At 29.9% G+C, this 23,565-nt stretch overlaps 1 long non-coding RNA gene across 21 annotated transcripts; it reads left to right on the forward strand.

The window, feature by feature from the left end:
- The first annotated feature begins 2,631 nt into the window (after positions 1-2,631).
- LOC107856874 lies at positions 2,632-9,545 on the forward strand. Of its 21 annotated transcripts, none has more exons than XR_007045102.1 (14): positions 2,632-3,026; positions 3,321-3,507; positions 3,667-3,772; positions 3,922-4,005; positions 4,092-4,151; positions 5,082-5,190; positions 5,318-5,480; positions 5,878-5,914; positions 6,115-6,279; positions 6,364-6,475; positions 6,602-6,697; positions 8,384-8,480; positions 8,882-9,044; positions 9,148-9,545. It is a non-coding gene; the product is annotated as an uncharacterized LOC107856874 (long non-coding RNA). The 21 variants fall into 21 exon arrangements; XR_007045111.1 differs by having other exon boundaries at positions 3,321-3,494; XR_007045107.1 differs by having other exon boundaries at positions 3,326-3,507.
- The last annotated feature ends 14,020 nt before the right edge of the window (positions 9,546-23,565 follow it).

A 23,565-nucleotide genomic window follows, 5' to 3' on the forward strand; every position in this document is an offset into this window, starting at 1 on the left:
GAGCCAAATGGGGTCAAAAAATAAAAGTTGTTATATTGCAGATACTCTGCAATATATAGTGCAAATTTTTTCTCCTAAGTCAAAACGGACTTCAACGAGGTGTCCGGGATTCGTTTGGAGTCTAATACATGCAAATGAACTATGCAACCACACTAAATTCGAAGTAACGGACGCGATGGCGATATCAGATTTTAAAAAAAATATCATTTACACAAAGTTGACCCCCGAAAGCATAATTTTCTAAACCGAGGATCGAAATGAGATTTAAAAGTCCTAAAATCACACCAAACATGTTAACACCCTTAAATTGATGTTTTGGATTTGCTGGCGAAGTCGGATTTTCCACCCGAGTTTGTTTCGAGCAAATATGGACCCCACACCTATATTTCCTATTTTTCAACTTTCCGACCAATAGGTCACAATGAGCTTGGGTGCATCAGGACCCGAACCAAAGGTCTACCTAGCCTAAAATCGATATTCTGGAACTGCTGGCGTAGTCTGTTCATCCATCCGTCACACGATTAAAAGATTTCTCCATAAGTCCAAAATAAGGCTCTCGAAGACATCAAAAACTACAATGTCGCATAAATGGAATCAAAATACATTGAAAATTATTTTAATCACCCCCCACACCCCAGAAATACCATAACGCAACTATGGAGAGAGGTAAAATAGTCAAATAACATAGAAACACATATTTCATATACTTCATCAAAAAGTTGGTCGTTACAAGATAACTACGTGTTAGCTAATAGGGGGAAAGCAAGAAGAGGCCCTATTCTTCATCAAGGCAAGCCAAAATTCGTGGCAATTTTGGTCTTACAAAATTATTAATATTATGTTAATGCAATTATGTTTAAAAATATTAATTTTGTGACATTTTTTCTTTCTTTTCAACTTATGTTAGATTTTGGGTAAAATTTTGTATAATTTGGATGTAAAGTAATAGTATTATTATTATTATTATTGTGAATAATAATAATAATACTAATAATACTAATACTAATAATAATAATAATAATATAAAAAAAATTACCTTGCACGCTCCCTTACCCCAGTTACCCTAATGATAAAGATTATTATTAAATTTAAATTAAAAATCTGTTGTTTGGTTGTGTGCTAAAGAATTATAATTCTCTTTAGGCTCCTCTTTGTTGCAACAATATAAGTGTTTGTTCCTTTAATTTTTCCTTATTATTTTAAAAAAATAGTTTGTTGAATTTAAATTTAAATGAATTTTGAGTTCTAACTTCTTAACTTTCCCTATATATACTTCTACATGATAAATAATGCGAAGCTTTCTTCTCTCTTTTTTTTTATTTTTTTTAAAAATTAATTTTAGCTTTATTCTTGAGTTTATTTACTATATTTTTCATATTATCTATTTCTTAGATTTTTTTTGGTTTTAATATTTTTATTTTTATATGCAGATGAATGATGATATATTACACGTTAATCTATTTTTCTATCATATTCAGTCCTGAATTCAAGTAGGTAATATTTCCCACGATGATTTTATTTGTTTGATTTTTTGTTAAAAATAAATACATTCCATGACGTAAATAAAAATAAAATCACTTTTAGTTTGACGTAAATAAAAATGAAATCACTTTTAGTTAAGAAATCAAAGTGATTCTTTTTGTTACTATTTTATATTATTGTATTATTAAAACAAATGCTCACATTTATTTATGTTTTTTTTTTTTTAAATTTGTGATCATTTATATATTTAATCTGATGTTGAATTTTTTGTAGACTTAAGGACTAACAATAAAATGGACTAAACTCAGAACATCAATTGAAACTTGGTGCTGCTATCAAAGAAAAGTTTTAACAAGAAATTACTTACAACTTATATTTTCTTATTTCTTCTATATTTCAAGAATCTTTTTAGCTTTATCATATCTTCACTAATTTTTACACTTTTTCATTGCTCCTAAGACAGAAAAGAAGTCATACTAGAAGAATTCAACATCAAAAAGCATTTCAACAATAAAGTTTCGATCGACAATAAGCCAAATCGGTAAAGAATGATTCATAGAGCTCACAACTATTTTATTGAAAAGTATTTTAAGAAATTACTAAATATTAAAAAAATTTATCGTAGAATACATATATATATATATATATATATATATATATATATATATATATATAATTGATAGATTGTAAATTTTCGATGGAGAATACAAATTGATATGCTATTAGTAATAGGTTAGTTATGTATCCAAATGCAATATCACTCAATAACTCCTTCCATAATCTTCAATTTTCTTTAAATTGAAGATTGTCATTTTTTATGAACGCAAATTGTAGGATAAATCTTTAAATTGTTTGTGGTTAATGTTTTAAACTTTGATATAAAAAAAGAACAATATATATACGTATCAAATTAAAATATTTTTAATAATAAATAAAAATGGTAGAAAATCTTTATTATTTATCGCAAGACAAAATAATGAAATTCTCCTTATTATTTCTAACGTTTCTTTGTTTGAATAAAACGTTGGACATTTCTATAACCAAGGGAAGACCAAGGTAATTGTGTAAATATATCCAATATACAAGGTCAAAATAGTAATTATGTCTAGCAGATATCTCACTATCCTCTTACGTCAAAACTCTAGAATATTCCATTATTTCGCAACTTCTTTATCAAATTTCTTGGACTGTGTCATCTTTCTCTCGCTCTTCGGATTGATCTATAGACATTGCTTTGCTCCAATATAGCCATGGTTGATTTCTGCTTCAACAATTAGAGAGACAAAGCTCAGTTTGAGTCAAGTCTTGCTTCTTCGATTTTATCTTCATCTTTAGTTTTTTCGTTCGATTTTTAGATTTGGGTGAACAATTTTATAAAGTTTTGGCGACAGATTTGGTTCTGCGGGTTTACGAAGTTTTGATTTTTATGTTGTCGAAATCTGATTAATTGCTTGCAGAATTCGTATTTAGCTCGAGTTTTTGGGTAGTGAAGAAATACTCCTCCTATGTTGAGTAAACTTCAATTTTGGGAAAGGTAACAATTGGTAATTCTTTGAAGACATGCTTATTCTCTTTCTTTTTCCTTAAAAAAAATCCTTTGTTATTTTAGTTCTCTGATTTTTGGGTGAAACTTAGTTCCTTTAGGTCGTAGTTGTAGTTTCTCCAATTGTATTAGTGCTTAACTGAGAGTAATTCTTCTATAATTTTTGAGATGTTCAAGCCTTTTGAATTAATAAAATATCTACTCCTCTCAAGATAATTCTGGAAACCTTCCTTTCCCATTCAATCGATCACTAATTCCTTCTATTCCAATTCTTTTTCAATGCCGCCTAACGAAGAGAAGGTTCGAATCGACGTCGTCGAACTCGATTATAAAGACGGCGATGGTGTTCCCGTTGCTGGAATGACAAAACTGGACATGCCTCACGGGATTACGATTTCTATTACGAGTTTCAACGGCGATGGCGTTCCTGTCCTTTGTGTTGCCATAAATGTAGCCTGCAATATCAGAGGTGGTTATTTCAAGTAAGATTTTAGGATACCGTAGGGATTACCTGGTGCCAGTAATCTTTGTTGTCCAACGTATTTTATCTGATATTATTTAGATTTTGTTCTCTCAGAGTTAGATTCTTTTATCTGATTGTAGCTAAATTAGTTTTACTTACTTGGTCTGACTTTATGCAGAGGTTTTGAAGGGGGCCTACTACAGTGTATATCAGAAGTTACATATGAAGATGACATTAAGAAAGTTCCTTCTTCTCCTGACATTAGCAACTGTTTAATTTCAGAGGTTAGTGAGAATGATATCTAAAAGTTCCCATTTTTCTTCAATGACAGATATTAGAGTTTCATGATTATCTCTAATATGGATGGTAAAATTCTGCCACATTAATGAAAATTTATGAATAGTTATTTGAGAATACGTTATTTGTTGGTCAGGACGAACCTTCAGCTGTAAACGGGAATAAAGATTCACTTCGATTTGATGGAATGGCTGATAATGAGGTCGAAAGGAGACTAAAGGTACAATATTGTTATGTTTGAGTACTTATACACAGTTTGGGTATGTATCCACACATTTCATGGAACTTTCATTTTGTTTGTGATAGATGCTGTAGTGTAATCGATTTGATCGAATGGCTGATAATGAGATCGAAAGGAGACTAAAGGTACAATATTATTATGTTTGAGTACTTATACTCAATTTGGGTATGTATCCACATATTTCATGTTGCAGTGTAATCGATTTGTTTGAATTACTGATAATGAGTTCGAAAGGAGACTAAAGGTATAATATTGTTATGTTTGAGTACTTACACTCAGTTTGGGTATGTATCCACATATTTCATGAGGTTCAGGAGTACTGGATGTGGTTATTCTGGTCTCTCTTGATAATTCATTCCATTGTACAGATTATTTTGCTTCTACCATGTAATGGAACTATGGTTTTCTTTGTGATAGATGTTGTAATGTAACATTTACTTATCTTGACCTTTCAGGAAGCACTGTTGACAAGTTTTCCTTCTCAAATGAAAAATGCCGTGCTAATGATAAAGTTGCAACACGTTAATATATTACAACATTACCTGGGGTCTTCCGTCCATACTGCTTTTGTTGTCCTGTCTGATTTCTTTGCCATATTTCGTTTACTTTTTGTCAAGCCCTTTTTCTTGATTATCCTTCACAATGATTAACTGTTGTATAAATGGTGAAGCCAAACTGTTCAAGGTCAAAGTGGCCTTATTGTGCCTTTTCTTTGTGTGTCTTAACTTAGCTTACCAACACTATTTGGGAGAAATTAAATAACCAGTGAGTCATTGTTAGGGGATACTGCAGCTTAATATTGTATGGTAGTTACAAGTTACAACAAGCATTTGGTTAAACGTGTATGTTCTTGAATTTCTGTACAGCTATTCCCTCCAAACATGTCACGGTTGATTAAATTTATTAGTTTGACATCACACGGGAAGCCAAATGCTTCTATGCATATCAAAGACCACATTCTTTTCACATCTCATGATGGAATATTGATTTGTATGTATTTTGAGATCATTTAACTTGTTATAGTTTGTTAAATTTCTCTGGTCTTCATATTGCAGATATGTTAACGACGGAAGACCATTTTGGCAACATATAGTTAGTTCTTCGACTGGTTGTTCCGACTCTCGGTACTTTGACGAGCTGTATAACTATTATACTACTGAAAAGGTTCTCACTTTGAATTACCATTTCTTTTTTACAGCAAATTGGTTTATTGTTCGAGTTGACTAACAGAACATTTCCACTAATAAGAAGTCACTCAATAATTTTACTTTCATTTGTCATTCTTCAATAGGCTTGGCGTCTTTCTGATCCAGATGCTGAGAAGGTATTTAAGGCCCTTTTAGCAGCAGGAGTGAAGTTGGCTGTAGTGTCGAAATTTTAGCACTCAGTTGAAGCCAGTTTTGAGGGCTCTAAACTGTGATCACTGGTTTGATGCCGTAGCAGTTTCCGGTGAGGTAATATGTTTGTAGTTTTTCCTTTTGCTTCCCTTTCATCCTTGCTTGTGCTTGTCTAATTGTGGTTAACAAACATGAATACGTTGTTTTATAAAAGTGGAATGCAAGTATTGGTAATTCTTAAAATCTCAAAAACATGTCTTGGTTAGTTACAAGTTACAACAAACATCTGGTTAAACGTGTATGTTCTTGAACTTCTGTACAGCTATTCCCTCCAAACATGTCACGGTTAAATAAATTTATTAGTTTGACATTACACGGGCAGCCAAATACTTCTATGGACATCAAAGACCACATTCTTTTCACATCTCGTGACAGAATATTGATCTGTACGTATGTTGAGATCATTTCAGTTATTGTTATAGTTTGTTAAATTTCTTTGGTCTTCATATTGCAGATATGTTAATGAAGGAAGACCATTTTGGCAATATATAGTTAGTTCTTCAACTGGTTATTCCGACTCTCAGTACTTTCAGGAGCTGTATAACTATTTTACTAGTGAAAATGTTCTCTCACTTTGAATTACCATTTTTTTTTACAGAAAATTGGTTTATTGTTCGAGTTGACTAACAGAACATCTCCACTAATAAGAAGTCACTCAATAATTTTACTTTCATTTGTCATTCTACAACAGGCGGCTTGGCATCTTTGTGATTCAGATGCTGAGAAGGTATTTAAGGCCCTTAGAGCGGCAGGAGCGAAGTTGGCTGTAGTGTCGAATTTTGACACTCAGTTGAGACCAGTTTTGAGGGCTCTGAACTGTGATCACTGGTTTGATGCCGTAGCAGTTTCCGCTGAGGTAATACGTTTTGTCATTTTTCCTGTTGCTTTCCTTTCATCCTTGCTGATCCAATAGCTGATATTCTATTTTGGCTTTTAACAGATAGAAGCATAGAAGCCTAATCCAACAATATTTTTAAAAGCGTGCGAGTTACTAGGAGTAAATCCAGACGACGCTGTTCATGTAGGCGATGATCATAGAAATGACATTTGGAGTAATTTTTTGGTTTGATATTATCACTTGTACTTCGCCAAACGACCCCTTAAAGAGCATTTTGGTTCTCTTGAAAAAGACGATTTTGTTGCTTTCTTTTTAAAATACTGAACTTATGTTTCTCCAGATTGCAGTCCTCCCAACCATGCTGGACCTGCTTTTTACTGAAGCAACAAAGCATAAGGATGGTGGACCACTGGATAAGGAGTCTTCAAATACAATTGTAAGGTTTTCCCTTCTCAACCCTATCCCTATCGCATTCTATTAGTTCGGTAAAAGGTTAAAATTTGGTTGCACCCTGCTCTATCAGTATAAAATTGGCCATCAAAAGTAGTATTTGTACTGTTCATTCTTGTCATTACGTCTTCAAATACAATTGTAAGGTTTTCCCTTCTCAACCCTATCCCTATCGCATTCTATTAGTTCGGTAAAAGGTTAAAATTTGGTTGCACCCTGCTCTATCAGTATAAAATTGGCCATCAAAAGTAGTATTTGTACTGTTCATTCTTGTCATTACTCCTACAAGCGGGTAGGACGAAGTTACATTTGTCCAAAATTTGAGGACTTTAATAGTGTTTTATACCTTAAGCTTCAAGAAGAGCTATTCTTTGAAATAAAGAACTTGAAGTATCTAGAAAGCCAATTGCACTGAGCTACTGCAATTGTTGGCTTGTTACTAAGTGTCGGTGCGAGCTTTTTAGGTGAAAATGGTCAACAATATCAATTTTTCTTCTATATTTCCAGAAACTATCAGCTACATTAGTATTGCATGATTCGGCAACTTACTTGCATTCTTATTAATTGCGAGGTACCATTGTTTTTGATACCCGTAGCTGTCAATGATCTAACTTATGTTATATGTCTTTGATACCTAAAGTACTTGTCTATCCAATGTTTGGAGCTCTATCAGAATGATAGTGTAGATGCCACTATGATCAGTATGTATATGGTAAGGTTCTTCTAGAGACTCAAATAGATTGTGAGAAAGATTAGATCTATTTGGCCAAACCCAATCGGATATTTTCCCTTCAACTTTTTGGTCTGAAAGATCAAGGGTAGTTAGCCTAGGAAGTCCCTTTACCTCTTTGATATTAATGGTTTGTTGAATATTGGTGAATTACACCAATTCATCAACTATTATAAAGATTAAGGCACTGTAATGATGGGAGGGAAAATAGAACTGCTAATTGAGTTTGACCAGAAGAATGTGGACCATTCTTATTAGAAAGGTCAAAGTTTATTAGCTTCACTATATTCCCCTATCCTTAACTTCATGTGCACACACGTGCTCTCAATTCCCACTCTCATCCTTTGATCCAAACGATTGGTGTGCTGGCACGTTCTAGAAATGATTCCAATCGGTCATCTCTGAAAAAATCTAATTTTCCATTTGAATTTCATCCAAAATTTATATTTGATATTTCAATCGGAATACTGTGTTTGTGATATCAAATTACTAATTTTGGTGGTTCTTCTACATGATTTGCAAGAGTGAAATGCCTAACTCTCAAAATTTGGCCATTTTCATTTAAGCTTAGCCATCAAAATGCATGAAACTGTTGTCTGCATCTCCTGTTTGTTCTAGCTTAACCCTTTTCTGTTGAATGTTTCTGTTTGGAGTCATTAATTACCCTGTGAATCTGATGGTCTGAGTTCTGCCTCTCAATGAATTTAAGTTGCTTCAATAAAAGTATGATCTAATGAGTTGGCTGCTAAGGATTTTGTCTAAAGTCACATCTATTATAACTGGAGTATCTTATTTGCTTCAACTGTCTATTCTATACAAGTGCTTTTCAAGTTGAATATTAATATTTGATTTGATCTTTCCTCCTTTTGTTGAAAACTGCATAAGTATAGAAAATAAGTTGGGTCTTTCAGACTTGAAATGTCGTTATCGCAATTTCTGCAGGAGATCCTGCAAATAGGGAGGGCTGACATCTTATCTGGTGATATCATCCTACCAGCACAGAGAAGATGGGTATATATGATACAATAAAACTGTTACAGTAAGTTTTCTTCTGGTCCTGAAGTGCAGTGTCAGTTTACAGTTCATAGTTCAATGTTGTTGATGAGTTAAGTGTTATTCTGGGTTTACTAGACAAATGAAGCACAACAATCGTTAGAGCGTGAAGAGACATCAGTAAAATTATTGAATTTACTTGTTCATAGTTATTGCCAAGATAAGTATCTGCTTTAAACTCAGTGGCTATTTGGTGCAATTTTTACATAAAATTGTTCAATTTCTTTTCTCATTCTCTATTTAATGACCATAGATTGATTTTCCTCACTAGCTTGTCGTTGTTTATTTGTTGTCGTAAAGGAAAAAAAGTCTTACTTGAGTTATTATTTGTTGTTCAATACGTCTTGATACATACTATTAGGGCTTTCCTTCTCTTGCTTGTGACAGGTGGAAATGGGTTCCAGAGCAGGGGCTCTCAAGCAAATGCTACTTGATATTCTAGAGGATACTCATGAAATACGGCACATCTATAATCGGGAGAAATTGTGTACTTAGAAAGAAAACGATGAGATAGAGTGCTCCGTACCCCTGGATAAGGAGATTGCTGAAGGTATGCTTATAATATTCCCATACTCTGGCTTGCATATGGAATACAATAGATACCAGATCAATTATGCTTCTAACACTTGCTTATGTGTATTTCTATTTTGCAGAAGAAAAAGAAGAGAAATTGAAATGCTTTTGGAAAATTATCTCCAGAGGTTGTCTATCGGTGCTATTTCAACTCCATTAGTGTAGATAGCATAGCTCATTAGTTGTTGCATCCTTAGTTTACGTAATTACTCTGCAATAACATAATCTACAAGTGTAAAAAGTATAAGGAAAAAGAAGATAAATCGGTCCTTATTAGTCGCCAGCAATCAAAATGCATCTCCTATTCTAGAATTTATAAATATTATATGTATCAATGTTAATAAGCGACAGTCACTATCATATGTGAATGTGTGAATGTGAGCAGCCAGTAGTATGTTATTCCCATGATTGTATAAAACTTACATTTGAGATCATTTTCACCAACTGATCCAATCAAATGGATACTCCCTTACTGTTACATCGTTACTCCTTCAGTTTATAATGTAACATTATACTATGTTGTTATAACATATGGGTTTATTTCCCCAGTTCAGTCTTCATCATATGGGTTTGTAGGTAGCATATTTGTTTGTGTGCATGATTGGATGACATGTTGGAATAAAGGTAAAAAAGAAAAATTCTCAATCATCAGTTTTATTCTAGGATACGCGTTGGGCCCGTGCACATACCTATCTAGTATTGACATAAAAGAAAACAGATGTGAATGAACTCTGTAAGAAAAATAAAGTCATGATATGAATAAGATAAAATAAATAAAACTAAAATTTGAATTACAAAAATTACTATAAAGATTTTATATATATGGGGGAGTTGGGGGATAATATTTTGAACTAATTTTAAAAACATCATGTAGTAATTTCATAAATATTAAATTGAAGAGATGTGAACAATAGAATAATTTTTTTTTATTAAGTAAACACAATTAATAAATTTTTTCACATTAATAAGAAGAGAACTCAATAAATAAATTAAGCCAAGTGATAAGCTTTTAAAAATTATTAAAAATTTAATAAATTTATATGATGAATGATGTAATAGATAAAAATATGAAAAATAAAAGTTTTTTTAATACTATATGATTCGTTTGATTATTCATATAGATTTGGTTATGAAAATTGTAGGACGAGGAATAGGGGAGATTAATTTCACTGTGGAACAAAATGATAATTAGATCTTTCCAATATAATAATATAATATTAGATTTTTTGAAAGGAATATGATTTATCATGCTCAAAAAAGATATCACAATCTTAAAATAATTTTTTTTTTAAAATTGATGTCAGGGTAGAGAGGTGGTATGGGGTGGTGGTGTATAAATGGGCGGTGAATGTGAGATTTGTTGGGGTGGACAATTTTGAGAGTGGTATGAGAGATTTTAATTGAATTAATTAAGAAGATATAATTATAAGTATAAATAAAATACTTAAAGATACTAATGATAAAATCAAACAATGAAAAACTTATGAACAATAGAATTAAGTCAGAAAACTTAAAGAAAAATAAATAAATGCATAAGCTTAGTTTTGAATTGAAAAAACAAATTGTATATGTTTAGTTTTTGAATCTAAAAAATAAATTTAAAATTTGAAATTAGAAGTTTTTAATTGACACAATTAAGTACTTTCAATGTTTGAAATGAAAGGCAAGGAATGTAATTACATAACTTAATTGATTAAAAATTAATATATATAGTTGTTGAAATTTGAAATGTGGTTGTACATTTTTTAATTGTTTTTTGTATTTTACTAAGAAATAATATGATGGTTAAATTTTTTTAAAGTAATATAATTTTTCAACTTTCTTAAACTAATATAATTTAACATATATAAATTTCAATATGAAACAGTTAGCAATAACATTTTAATATTATCCATGCATTGTATAGGTATGTATACTAGCGTTTTTTAACACCCAAAAGTGTAAAGGATGAATAAGGTGCAAAATAAAGAAAATACTAAAATGACAGAGTTACAGTTTGAAACTACCCATGATTCATGTGTTGTCAAATGTAGGGGTGTACAGATAAAATCGTCAAGTCAAACTGAATCGACGAACCAAATCAAACCGAGTAGAAAAAATTGACTTATGGTTTGGTTTGATTGGTTTGGCGTTAGAAAAAAAAATCGATCATTCTTGGTTTGGTTTGGTGTTAACAAAAAAAAAAAAAGTCAAACCAAACCCGAATCAAACCGGCATAATATATATATATATATATATATATATATATAATATTAGAACTTTTTTATACATAAAATATTAATTATAATCTACTTTTTAAATACTTTTTCAACTAGTTTTAGTAATTTTTAATAATTTGAAAGTAGATGTAGATATATATATTTAGATTTGGGCCTTTAAGTTGTAATATTTGCCCATTAATTGCTAATTAAATGATCGAAAACTCAATATAAACTTAAAACCTAAACTTTTCACTCTTCATCTCACTTTTTAGTTTCAAGAGAGTTTTCCGCTCCTCAGTTTTTCATAATTATGGTTTTTCATTGGCACATGAGTGAAAACATATTTGATCTAGTCTTCGATCATAATATAATTGTAAAAACTAAAGATTATAAAAAAATAAAAAAATCGAAAAACTCGAAAAAACCGACTAAAATTTAAACCGAAAAAATCAATTTTATGTTGGTTTGATTTGGTTTATAGTTTTAATAAACCAACATGATTGGTTTGTTTTTTTTTTTAATAAAAACCGAACCATCCTGACCCATGTACACCCCTAGTCAAATGTATTTCACTATTTAATAGTAGAGAAAATTTCATAAGTAGCAAACTTAAACTCATCATTAGGAACTTCATAACAACTGATTTCATAATTATCTTACATAACAACTTATATTTTATATTTTAGACACTTTTGATACTAAACACATATACAACGAAATTTACTGTCTTTTTTTTTACTCAAATCAGTTGAGTTAAATAAGAAATAATTATCCCATGTATTTAAAGCATTAAATTACTTTTTCATAAATTATTCTTATTTAAAGCAGTAAATTTCTTTTCCATAAATTACTCTTATTTAAACTAGTAGATTCTTTTTCCAAATCACACACAAGTCAGAAGATTATTATCTTCACGATCTTCGAAATTTCAAAATAAATCATCATTACTATTTTTTTTCTTTTTAGTTTTTTTCATCTTTTTTTTTCATCTTTTTATTTTTTCCCTATTTTGATTTCTTTCCAATTTATTTTCTCTCTTCAATTTCTCTTCTTTTTTTCCTTTTTTTCTTTTTTCGCTGTCTTATTTTTTTCCTTTCTCATATTTTTCTTTTTCTTTTCTTATTTCCTTTTTCTTCTTCTTCTTTTTTTGCTTTTGTTTTTACTTTTCTATTTCTTTTTATTCTTCTTTTTTCACTTCTTTTTGATTATTTTTTTTATTTTTTCTTTTTCTATTTTTTTTTTTCTTTTCTTTCTCTTGCTTTTTTTTTTTTTTTTTTTTATAATTTTCTTTGGGGTTTTATTTTATATTTTCAAATATATGGCTACTTGAGAACAAATTATGGATGATAATGAAAACACCACAATCATTTATTGTATATATATTTACACCATTATTTATATTTTATATTCGTTGATATAATTGTATTCATATTTTATAGTTCACACTTGTATTTGTATGTATTTTATAGTTTGCACTTGTATTTATATTTTATAATTCGTACTTTTATTTATATTTTATATAATTCACACTTGTATTTGAAAGGATTGTTTTATATTTGTATTTTATTATTGACTGCAAATTAAATTTTTATTTTGTGATTTTGTTTTGTTTGTATTTTTATTATTTTTCATCGATACACCTTTCCTCAATTATTAATACATATCTAATTAAATTATATGTACAAATACATGTACAATTACCTAAATGTATTTGCTATTGATTTTTGAAATACATATAAATACAAATCTATAACTAATAAAAAAAGTAATATATATATATATATATATATATATATATATATATATATATATTACATATACAACTATTGAAAACAGGATAAATATTCAACATAATACTAAAATGTAAACCTTCTATTCAATTTGATTGTGCATCAATCTTCAAAATACAATATGCTATAACTGTCAAATTCATTTAACTTTTCACATGAAACATGAACGTAAGATATGAAACTTAACAACTACTCAACTACATCACTATCAACCTACAGTTAAATGTTATCATACATAAAATAAAAAAACCATCAAACTTCAAGGATTTCTATGCCATCTGTTATCCTAATTTTCTTAATAGGCCTTATTGGTGCTTCTTGCTATGAATATATGATCACGTGAAATTTATACAACAAAAAAAAGATAAATATCTATATCACATATACATATGCAAAAATATTTAAAATACAATAGACATACAGACTTGAATATGTATTTACAGTATAAAAAACATATATATATCTGCATATATACTTACAGAAATACATATCTGACTCATATGTATATACACACATATAGGACACAAACTCTATAACAAAAAAGACAATTATATACATATACAAGTAACAAAAAAATACATGATACATATCTTAAATAATAAAAAATATAAATAAATACATATGTTACCCTTTAGAATGACATAGAACAGTTCAAAGACAAATCCAAACACCGTACAAAAATACATATGGATATGCATTTATATATACAAAATACAAATATGTCACGACCCAAATCAGGGCCCGATCGTGACGAGTATCTCAAGTTCACCGCGGGCCAGACGCCACTACCTGCACCTAGCCGAACAACACAATATCCCTATCATCAGCTGAATTTCAAAGATATAACAAGATACGTTTAAAGAATAAAGGGTATGTCTATAACCGATAACCAACGACCATCCAAAACAACCAAACAACATCACCCAAGTCTACAGTAATCTAACAAATCCTTCTAACAAAAGAATCAAAACTCAGTCTTGGTCAGGACATGTCCCCGACTCTGACAGATGACAATGACAATGACAATTATAATGTTAATGATAATGAAAACTCTCAATCCTAATCTATAATAATAATTGATGAAATGTCTAAGTCTTTCAAAGAATGGAAACTCACCACTTTACCACAACAAACCGACAAACCGAGTCGATCCACCTAACTCTGCGCAAAAAAAGTAGAGGTATCTCCGGTACTTGCATCGTATGGGGATACAACATTCAAAGACGGTTAGCGGTTGGAGCGCTAGCATATAACTCAAGGATAGGGGATAAAATAATGTCATGATTATCAATTCAAAATCAGTCCAAAATCCAATACACATAATCATATACAAATACATATATATACAGCATGTGCTGGGGTAGGGAATAAAACTTAGCATGCACTTTAAAACTTTAGCCTAGATTGTGTAGCTCAACCGTCATAACATAAGAAGGAACCCATGGGCTATATGGGCCCAACTCTCCCCCAGTTGGTAGGGCCCTAGTATGTGTAGCCGCACGAACCAGAGGGTATACATATGCACTATAGGGGAATCGAACCTCCCAGCATATCAAGGTGACTTGAGCACTCAATCATGTAATATAATATGGGCGACTCAAGCCTCCTAGTCATATGATAATAATAAGGGGGACTCGAACCACCCGTTCATTCAGACCCCACATTGGCAACTGCAGTTTCCAGTATCGGTCCTTCGAGACCTCCACTTTCACGACTCAACTACACAACCCTTATTAAAGCCCAATTAAAACAATTATCACACATTCTCATTCAATGAACCACGATACATATTTGGCATACATTGTTGGTATCGTCATACCAACTACACTTGCAAAGTAACATCAATATGCCACACTAATTACCATCACTTGAAAGAATTCACAATCCCCTTTGGTTCAATTTTATCAAAAAAATGATTGTTACAACTTCACTCGAAACTTTATCGTAGGCCTACTCAATTCAGCGAACACCATATGTAAGTCTAACTTCTTTTCCCAGTATAGTGATCTTGAACGTATTTATACACCCAACCGTCATATCTTACCCATACTTTAGCTAAGTTTTAAGAGTGAATTATCTTGTGTATGTGTTTCTTGCTATACTTTTGATGTAAATGTGTTAATGTACATGATTAGTGTTGTTTCAGGAGAGAATGAGATTCACAAAGAATCAAGATGATAAGAGATTACAAGAGACAAGGTTAATTAGGCGAGATTCGACAAGCATGAGCATTCAGATAACTCATGCGTCGCACTCCTTGGGGGTGTTTGATTAGCCATGCGCAGCAGCCCTTAGTATTGCTTGATGGGTCTTGTGGCGCAAGGGTCTTCCAAATGACAATTGTTTTTTAATCCAAGAAGTGCCTAGGGACTTGGGAGTAATTTCAACATACATCTATAAATACCCCAGAAATGTCCTTTAGAGATGCTTACACAGTATTTTGGAGCAGATTAGAGAGGCTAAGGATTTTTATGAGGGTTAATCTTTCTTAAACTCTTCTACTCATTTTCTTTAGTATGAATAACATTATTTATTGTAATTGTAGTTTCAACTATGAGTAGTTGAATATCTTTGTTCTAGGGTTGAGGCCGAACACATGATTGTATGTCGTACTCTTGACTTGATTTAATGTTGAATTTATTACATCGGTTGTTCTTAAAATCTTGATTTTACTATTTTAATGCTCGACCAACATTAAGATACATCTTTAATCCTCTTGTGAACCCGAAAAGAAAATTATTAGGGTAGAACGCGTAGTTTAGGAGACGGGTTCTCATCTTTAATAAAGTAAGGATTTAATTCACATCTAGTATAGGAATATACTTAGAATACCTTGTTTGATTTAAATACGGGATGATAACTTAATGCATCTAATTTGAATATTGTATCCCCGCTTAACGATGTAGTTGTAATGTCTTTTTAGGTAGAAGATTAGAGGCTCGAAAGATCATATTATATTACTAACCCTGTGAACCAACAACCGAATAAACAACGTAACTAATGTGATAGTAACAATATACATGATTGCAACAAATGCCATCTTGGAATTCTAACCTTTGCTCAAGTTGTCATTATTTTATTTTGTTATTTCTGCAATAATTATAACTATATAATTTCATAAATCTCCCCGGTAACTCTTATCACTTGTTCAAAATATTATTTGAAAGTGAAATAACCAAAATGTTAAGTGCATAGTCCCTATGGGTTCGACATTTAGCTTGAAAGAGCCTCTATATTACTTACTACAATCACGTGCACTTGTGTGTGCGGTAGACCCCAAATATAGCTCCATTAGTATCTTAACCAGATGGATGGCCTCCATAGTAGATTAGATCCAAATTGATTCTCGAATATAGACACATCCCTCCTCACCCCTATCTCCATCACTCGCTCCCAAACTTTTATAGTGTGATTTAATAACTTTATACCCCTATAATTATTACAATTCTGGATGTCACTCTTATTTTTGTACAACGGAATCACTGTACTCCACTTCATTCTATGGGCATCTTAGCCTTAAGATAACATTGAACAATTTAGTCAACCACTCCATACTTGCCTTTTCCAAGCTCTTGCAGAATTCCACCGGGATCTCATCAAGTACAGTCGCTCTCCTTTACTCATCTTACTAATAGATCACATCCATTATCAATTGTAATACATCCACAATATCCAGAATCCACATTTCTCTCAGAGTACTCTGAATCCCCCACCATAACAGTTCTATCACTTACCTCGTTTAATAATTTGTGAAAGTAGGCTTGCAATCTTTGCTTGATGAGCGTCTTATACGCTAGTACCTTACGGTCCTCATCCTTGATGCGCTTCACTTGATTTAGGTCTCGAGCCTTCCTCTCCCTTGTCTTCACAATCCTATAAAGTTTCTTATATCCATCTTTGTCCCCTAGTGCCGCATAGAGTCCCTTAAAGGCTGTTGTCTTAGCTTCCGTGACTGCTAACTTAGCCGCCATTCTAGCTGCCTTATAGGTTCCCTTCTTCTTCTTTCTCTTTTCTTTCTCATCCCTGCATTCGACACAATAACATAGGTTGCCTTCTTAGCTTTCACTTTGCCTTGAAATACTCTATTTCATGACTAATTCCCTCGATGACCTCCAAACATGTCCCTCGGCACCCAAAGCACCTCTATAGTTATCTCTCAAATACAACTAATTGCCTTCTCCCCATTCTATTTGTATCCCCACTAATCCTCTTAGCCCCTAATTCCCTCAACTTCTCCCCCAAATTTTGTGAGAGTGCAGGGGTCAAGCCACCAATTTAATCCTTGGACGGACACAAAGATTCTTTTTCGTCCATCTTATAAATCTTTAATTCCATCACCAAAAACATATGTTGGGTTATGATATTCTCACTTAGAATAACCTTGCAATCATTACAAAGGCCTCTATCTCCCTTCCACAAGAGTAAGTAGTTTATATGTGTTTTAGCCACTATGCTACAAAAGGTAATCAAGTGATTTCACTTCTTCGATAAGGACGAATTAGCTATCACCAACTCGAAGGTTTTAGCAAAATTCAAAAGCACGGTTCCACCGCTGATTCTATCTCTAAAAAACTAAAGCCTCTATGCACCCCGTCAAGCTATTAGAAGTTGCTCCAATATGGCCATTGAAATCCCCACCAACAAAAATCCTCTTGGTGTCTGGTATTCCTCTCACCACCTCATCTAAATCCTCCCAAAAGAGCTTCTTGACCTCCTCGTCCAAGTTTATTTGAGGAGAAAACACAATTACGATGTTCAAAGTGTGTCCTCTAACAACTAGCTTAATCCTCCTCCTCCTGTAATTAATTCTTCTAACCTCCACCACATGCTCCCTAAGGTCCTCATCGACTAAAATTCCTACTCCATTTCTATTCTTTTAATTTTTTGAGAACCACAACTTAAACCAGCCCACACCCCAAGTCTTGGTGCTTACCCATTTGTTCTCCTGGACAAACACTAAATCAATCTTCCTCTTTTTTAAAATCTTAAATAAAAGAAAATGACATTTTCAAATATATTATATTTAAATATAAAAATCTATTATAAAACTATCGTAAAATCAAGAAAAATTATAGCTAACTTCCCAATCAATTCTCTCGCAGTATCTTTTGAAAAAGTAGGCTACAGTAACCATATATGGAATCGAGAAAATAATTTTAAAGAACAAGAATGTTATGGTAAACCTGTCGGAAGATGGTATTTTGGTTCTTGAATTCTTTAATTTGCAACATTTAATAACATACATTTTTACTCTATTATATAAGGGAATTGGAGAGGACCTTAGGGTCAAGTTTCAAATAAATACAACTAAGTTCCTTAAAGTTCCACTTATTAATATTTGAGGATTTATCCTGAATTACTTATATTTATTTAAAATTTACGTTAAAAAAATACTATAGATAAATTACAAAAATTAGTTTTTAAAATATTTAAAATGCATAGTAAGAAAATGATTGATTCTCAAAATTCTACCAGTGCCACATAAATTGGGACAATTATTTGAAAATGATATAAAAAGTATTATAAATCATAATAATTAACAACTTAAAATATTTAAAAGATATATAAAAAATGAGAATGAGAGGAACTTAGGGTCAACTTTCAAAAATTACAAATAAACTCCTCAAAGCCCCCTTATTACTATTTGAGGAGCTTAGAGTCAGTCTTCGAAATGACCATTTCGCCATTCTAATTCTCCAGAACTACTTATATTTATTTAAATACATAAAAAAAAATGCTATCAATCACAATAATTAATATCAAAATATTTAAAATACATAATAAAAATATTGAATGATTCTCAAAATTCTATCGGAGCCATATAAGTTAGGACAATTATTTGAAAGTGAGATAAAAAGTATTATAAATTAAAATAAATAACAATTTAAAATATTTAAAAGATATAAATGTTTGGATGACTCTCGAAATTCTATTATACTTACATAAGTTGAAACATAAGAAGTAACATATATTATTTAAAAATTAGGTAAAAAGCACTATAAATCACAATAATTAATAACATAAAATATTTAATACGTGAGAATATAAATTAAAGTAGCTTAGGGTCAAAAAGGAAATTGACTAATTCACCCTTCTATTTTTATTTAATTCACATATGCATTATTGCATACAATTATTTGTATATATCATTTTTTCTCGTTATTGTTAGAAATTAAGCTTCAATTTCCTCTATTGATATTTAAAGTAATATAAATTACAATAATTAAAAAAATAAAGTACTTTTAAAAAAGTAATATTTATTGGAGTCATGCTAGCACGGGTTTATATGTCTAGTATTAGAAAATACTAGAGTCTTCAGTTGATCAACTAATTTTTTAATGGAAAAAGGATATCTATTGACTCTTTTCAAAACCAATGGCCCATGTTTTGGCCAATGGACATTACATGGTCAGTCGATCAAAGTAATTCGACAAATTGGCCAATTTCAATTTTGGGTTATTTCAGCCTCTTTAAAATATGAGTAACTTATATAAATACCAAACATTAAGGTGCTAATAACTTTTTTTTTTATATCACAACTTTTCCTAATTACTTAATATATCATTTTTTATATTTTCTGATACATATATTTGGCCTTGATTCATTTGAAAAAAAGTTGTAGCTAAATAAGAAAATAATAAAATCTCCTTAAATTGAGAAAGTAAATCACGTTTCATCAGTTTTGGAAGCATAATAAACGTAAAAATTAACAAAAAAAAATCAAAATATTCCTCTCTTCATCTTCAATAATACTTGATTGAAATATGTAGTTTAACACAAATTCTTCATCGTTTTTTTCTTATTCACCTCAATTGCACCTCGAACATGGTAACAAAACTTCAAAAATTTCAATTGATACATATGACAGTTTGCTAAGATCTGAACACTTTTGTTACTTTTATTAGCTGATACTTTGATACATTGTTGTCCCTAGTTAAGTGTTTTTGATAATCTATACTTCCTACTGATATTTGTTGCACTTGTTAGATTTGATACATTTCAAGTCTGATATGTGAATTTGATACATTTGTTTGTAGATTTTGATACATTTGAAACATTATGATAGCAGAGTTTCACTGTCATGTGTTTACACAGCATAAATTTTATTAATACATTTTGATATATGTATTTGATTTATCTGTTTTGTGTTAGAGTATTTGACCTTGATATATATATATATATATATATATATATATATATATATATATATATATATATATATAATATTTTGTGTCAATGTATTTGGCCTTGATACATATTATATTTGGCCTTGATACATATAATATTTTACCTTGAAACATATTATAGTATAATGTTATATGTCCGGCCTAACTTGTTTAATCTATTTTCGTGAAAATTTTTAAAAATGTTATCAGAAGTACCTAGAATAAACCCACCACTTCACCACTTGAAGAACCAACAATGTTCTTATTAATTTGGGTAACACCCAAACTAAATGATGATAAATCACTGAAATTCATAAAAATAAAAATAAAAAATTATAAAAAACACAAAAATATGTGTTTTGAAACTAATATAAAATAATCCTTCTTAAATCAAGTTCAACATTCCACTCACCTCTCGAAAGAATGAGAATTTTTTTTCAACAAATTGGCTTGAATGTCGTTTGCAGTAGATAGATGATGGAGATAATTTATTGAAACTCAAATTTGGAGAGAAGTTACCAATTATTTTGGAGTGGAAAATTTTAAAAATAGAAAGGAGATATTTAGGGCTAAGAAGTAGGAGTTTGTGCGATTTTGGGAGTGAAAATATATGTATCAAGGGTAAAAATTCAAAAAATGGTATATTATGAATTATTTTAAAAGATGTGGAATTTTTAGAAATAATGATGCTTAGGTTTGCTTATTTGTGTGATTTTTTCTTAAAATATCGGGATAACAACATGTCTTAGAAAAATAAGTTCCTAATTACCTTATTTAGCCTAACTTTCAATTAATTTCAATTCATAATCCCTCTCCTTTTTTTTCTCCCTTGATTTCTTTTTTTCTCTATCTTCTATTTCTCTTTTTTTTTTCTTTTCCAGCTTTTTTCTTCTTTTTTGCTTCTTTTTTTTTTTTTCCGGTTTTTACTTTCTTTTTTCTTTTCCCCTTTTTCGCTTTTTTCTATTTCAGTTTTTCTTTTTTTCATTTTCATTTTTTCTCATTTTTTTCTATTTTCCTTTTTCTTTTTTTTTTCATCTATTTTTTTTATTTCTTTTTTCTTTGCAATCTATTTTTTGTTGTTTCTTTCTGTTTTTGTTCTTGTTTCATTTTTTTCTTTTTGTCCTTTTTTCGTTTCATTTTGTATTTTCTTTTTCTTCTCATTTTTTGTTATTGTTGTTGTATTTTATTTTTAATATATTTTTATATTTTATATTTATTGTATCATACTATATACTTCTATTTTATAAATTTATTATTTGTATTTGAATAGTTTAGCCATGAATACATTTTATCATTTGTATTTGTATATAAACAAATATATGAATTAATTGTATTTGCTTGAGTCTAAAATATATAAATATGCAATGTGTCATTCAACGCAAATGCGTCATTAGTATTTGTATGTCAAATTTATCATTTGTATTTGTATATAAATATGTATCATTTATATGTGTATGGTTCAAGTTGCATATAAACATGTATCATTTGATACAAATGTAACACTTGTATTTGTATAATGTAATATTTATATTTGTATAATTTGTCATTTGTAATAGGGGATCTTTCAAAAATAGAAACACTTTGCTATAAAACCTACCTTTCATAGCCATATTTTACATAATTACCATTTATAGCCGCTGTATTCAATTTACGCCCGCTGTATTCGATTTTATCGATAGTATGTATTCATATGAAATATGAATACGGTCCCTATTTAGCCGTTGTATTAACTTTTACTCAGTGGTTTGTATTCATAAAAAATATAAATACACTACATATTTAGTCTCGCAAATAACGCTATTATTTTTTTATATTTTTTTTTTTCGTGTTTTCCTCATTTTTTCTTCTTCTTTTCTCTATCTTTAATTGTTTCCTTCTTTTTTATTTTTTTTTATCTCCTCTCTCTAACTTCTATTTTTCTTTCTTCTTTTCTTTTCTTTTTGACCTTTTCTTGTTTTTTTTGTACTCATTTTCTTTATCATTTTTTTGTTCTATTTTATGATTTTTGCATTTTCAAAAAATATGACTACTCGAGCACAAGTCATGGATGATAACGTAAATACCATAATTATTTGTCGTATTTGTAGTCACACCGTTATTTATATTTTTGTATTCATTGATACAACTGTATTTGTCTTTGTGTCTTAAAGTTCGTGCTTGTATTTGTATTTTGTAGTTCACATTTATATTTGTATTTTATAGTTCACACTTGTATTTCTATTTGTTAGTTCGCACCATCATTTATATTTTATATAATTCGCACTTGTATTTTAAAGAACTATTTTGTATTTTTATTTTACAATTGACTATATATTATATTGGATTATTTTTGTTTTGGGATTTTATTGTGTTTGTATATTTGTATTTGTATTCTATTTTCATCGATGCTTTTTTATTTTTACAAAATTATTTTGTATTTGTATTTGTAGGTGGACTGCACATTGAATTTAGCAGTGATTATGTACAATTTATCATTTATATAAAAACAAGTAAATGCATTAATTGTATTTTCTTGATTCTAAAATATATAAATATGTAATATATCATTTGATACAAATGTACCGTTTTGTATCTGTATGTCAAAATTATCATTCGTATTTGTAAATAAACAAATATCACTTGATACAAATACAATTACAAAAAAATAAAACAAATGATTTTACAAATACAAATACAATACATATTTGTATATATTGTATTTGTATAAAAATTTGAATTGTATTTATTTGTATCAATAAATACAACTCGTATCAATAAATACAAACAAGTATTCGTAGAAAGAAAATCAATCGTTCCTTTTCAATAATTAAAAAATATAAATGATAGTTCACACTTGTATCTGTATGTTATAGTTCGCATTTGTATTTGTATTTTATAGTTCACACTTGTATTTGTATGTTATAGTTCACATTTGTATTTTTATTTTATAGTTCGTATTTATATTTGTGTTTGCTAGTATGCATAAATGAAAAGAAGGGGAAAAGTGAAAAGGAAAAAAAGAAGAAGGAGAAAAGATGAGAGAAAAGAAGGAGAAAAAGTAAAAAGAAGAAGGAGAGTAATAGAAAATAGAGAAAAAAATAAAAAAAGAAGGAGAAAAATAAAAAGGAAAAAAAGGAAACAAAAAAAAGAAAAAATGAAGGAGAAAAGATAAGAGATTTTTTTTTTTTTTTTTTTTTAAAAGGAGAAAAGATGAGAGAATTTTTTTTTTAAAAGAAGGAGAGTAATAGAAAATTGAGAAAAAAATAAAAAAAGAAAAAATGAAGGAGAAAAAATAAAAAGGAAAAAAAGAAATAGAACAAAAAAGAAAAATGGAAAAATAAAAAAAAATAAAAAAGTGAAAA

Source organism: Capsicum annuum, chromosome 9 (genome assembly GCF_002878395.1).
Source record: "Capsicum annuum cultivar UCD-10X-F1 chromosome 9, UCD10Xv1.1, whole genome shotgun sequence".
Lineage (NCBI taxonomy): Eukaryota > Viridiplantae > Streptophyta > Magnoliopsida > Solanales > Solanaceae > Capsicum > Capsicum annuum.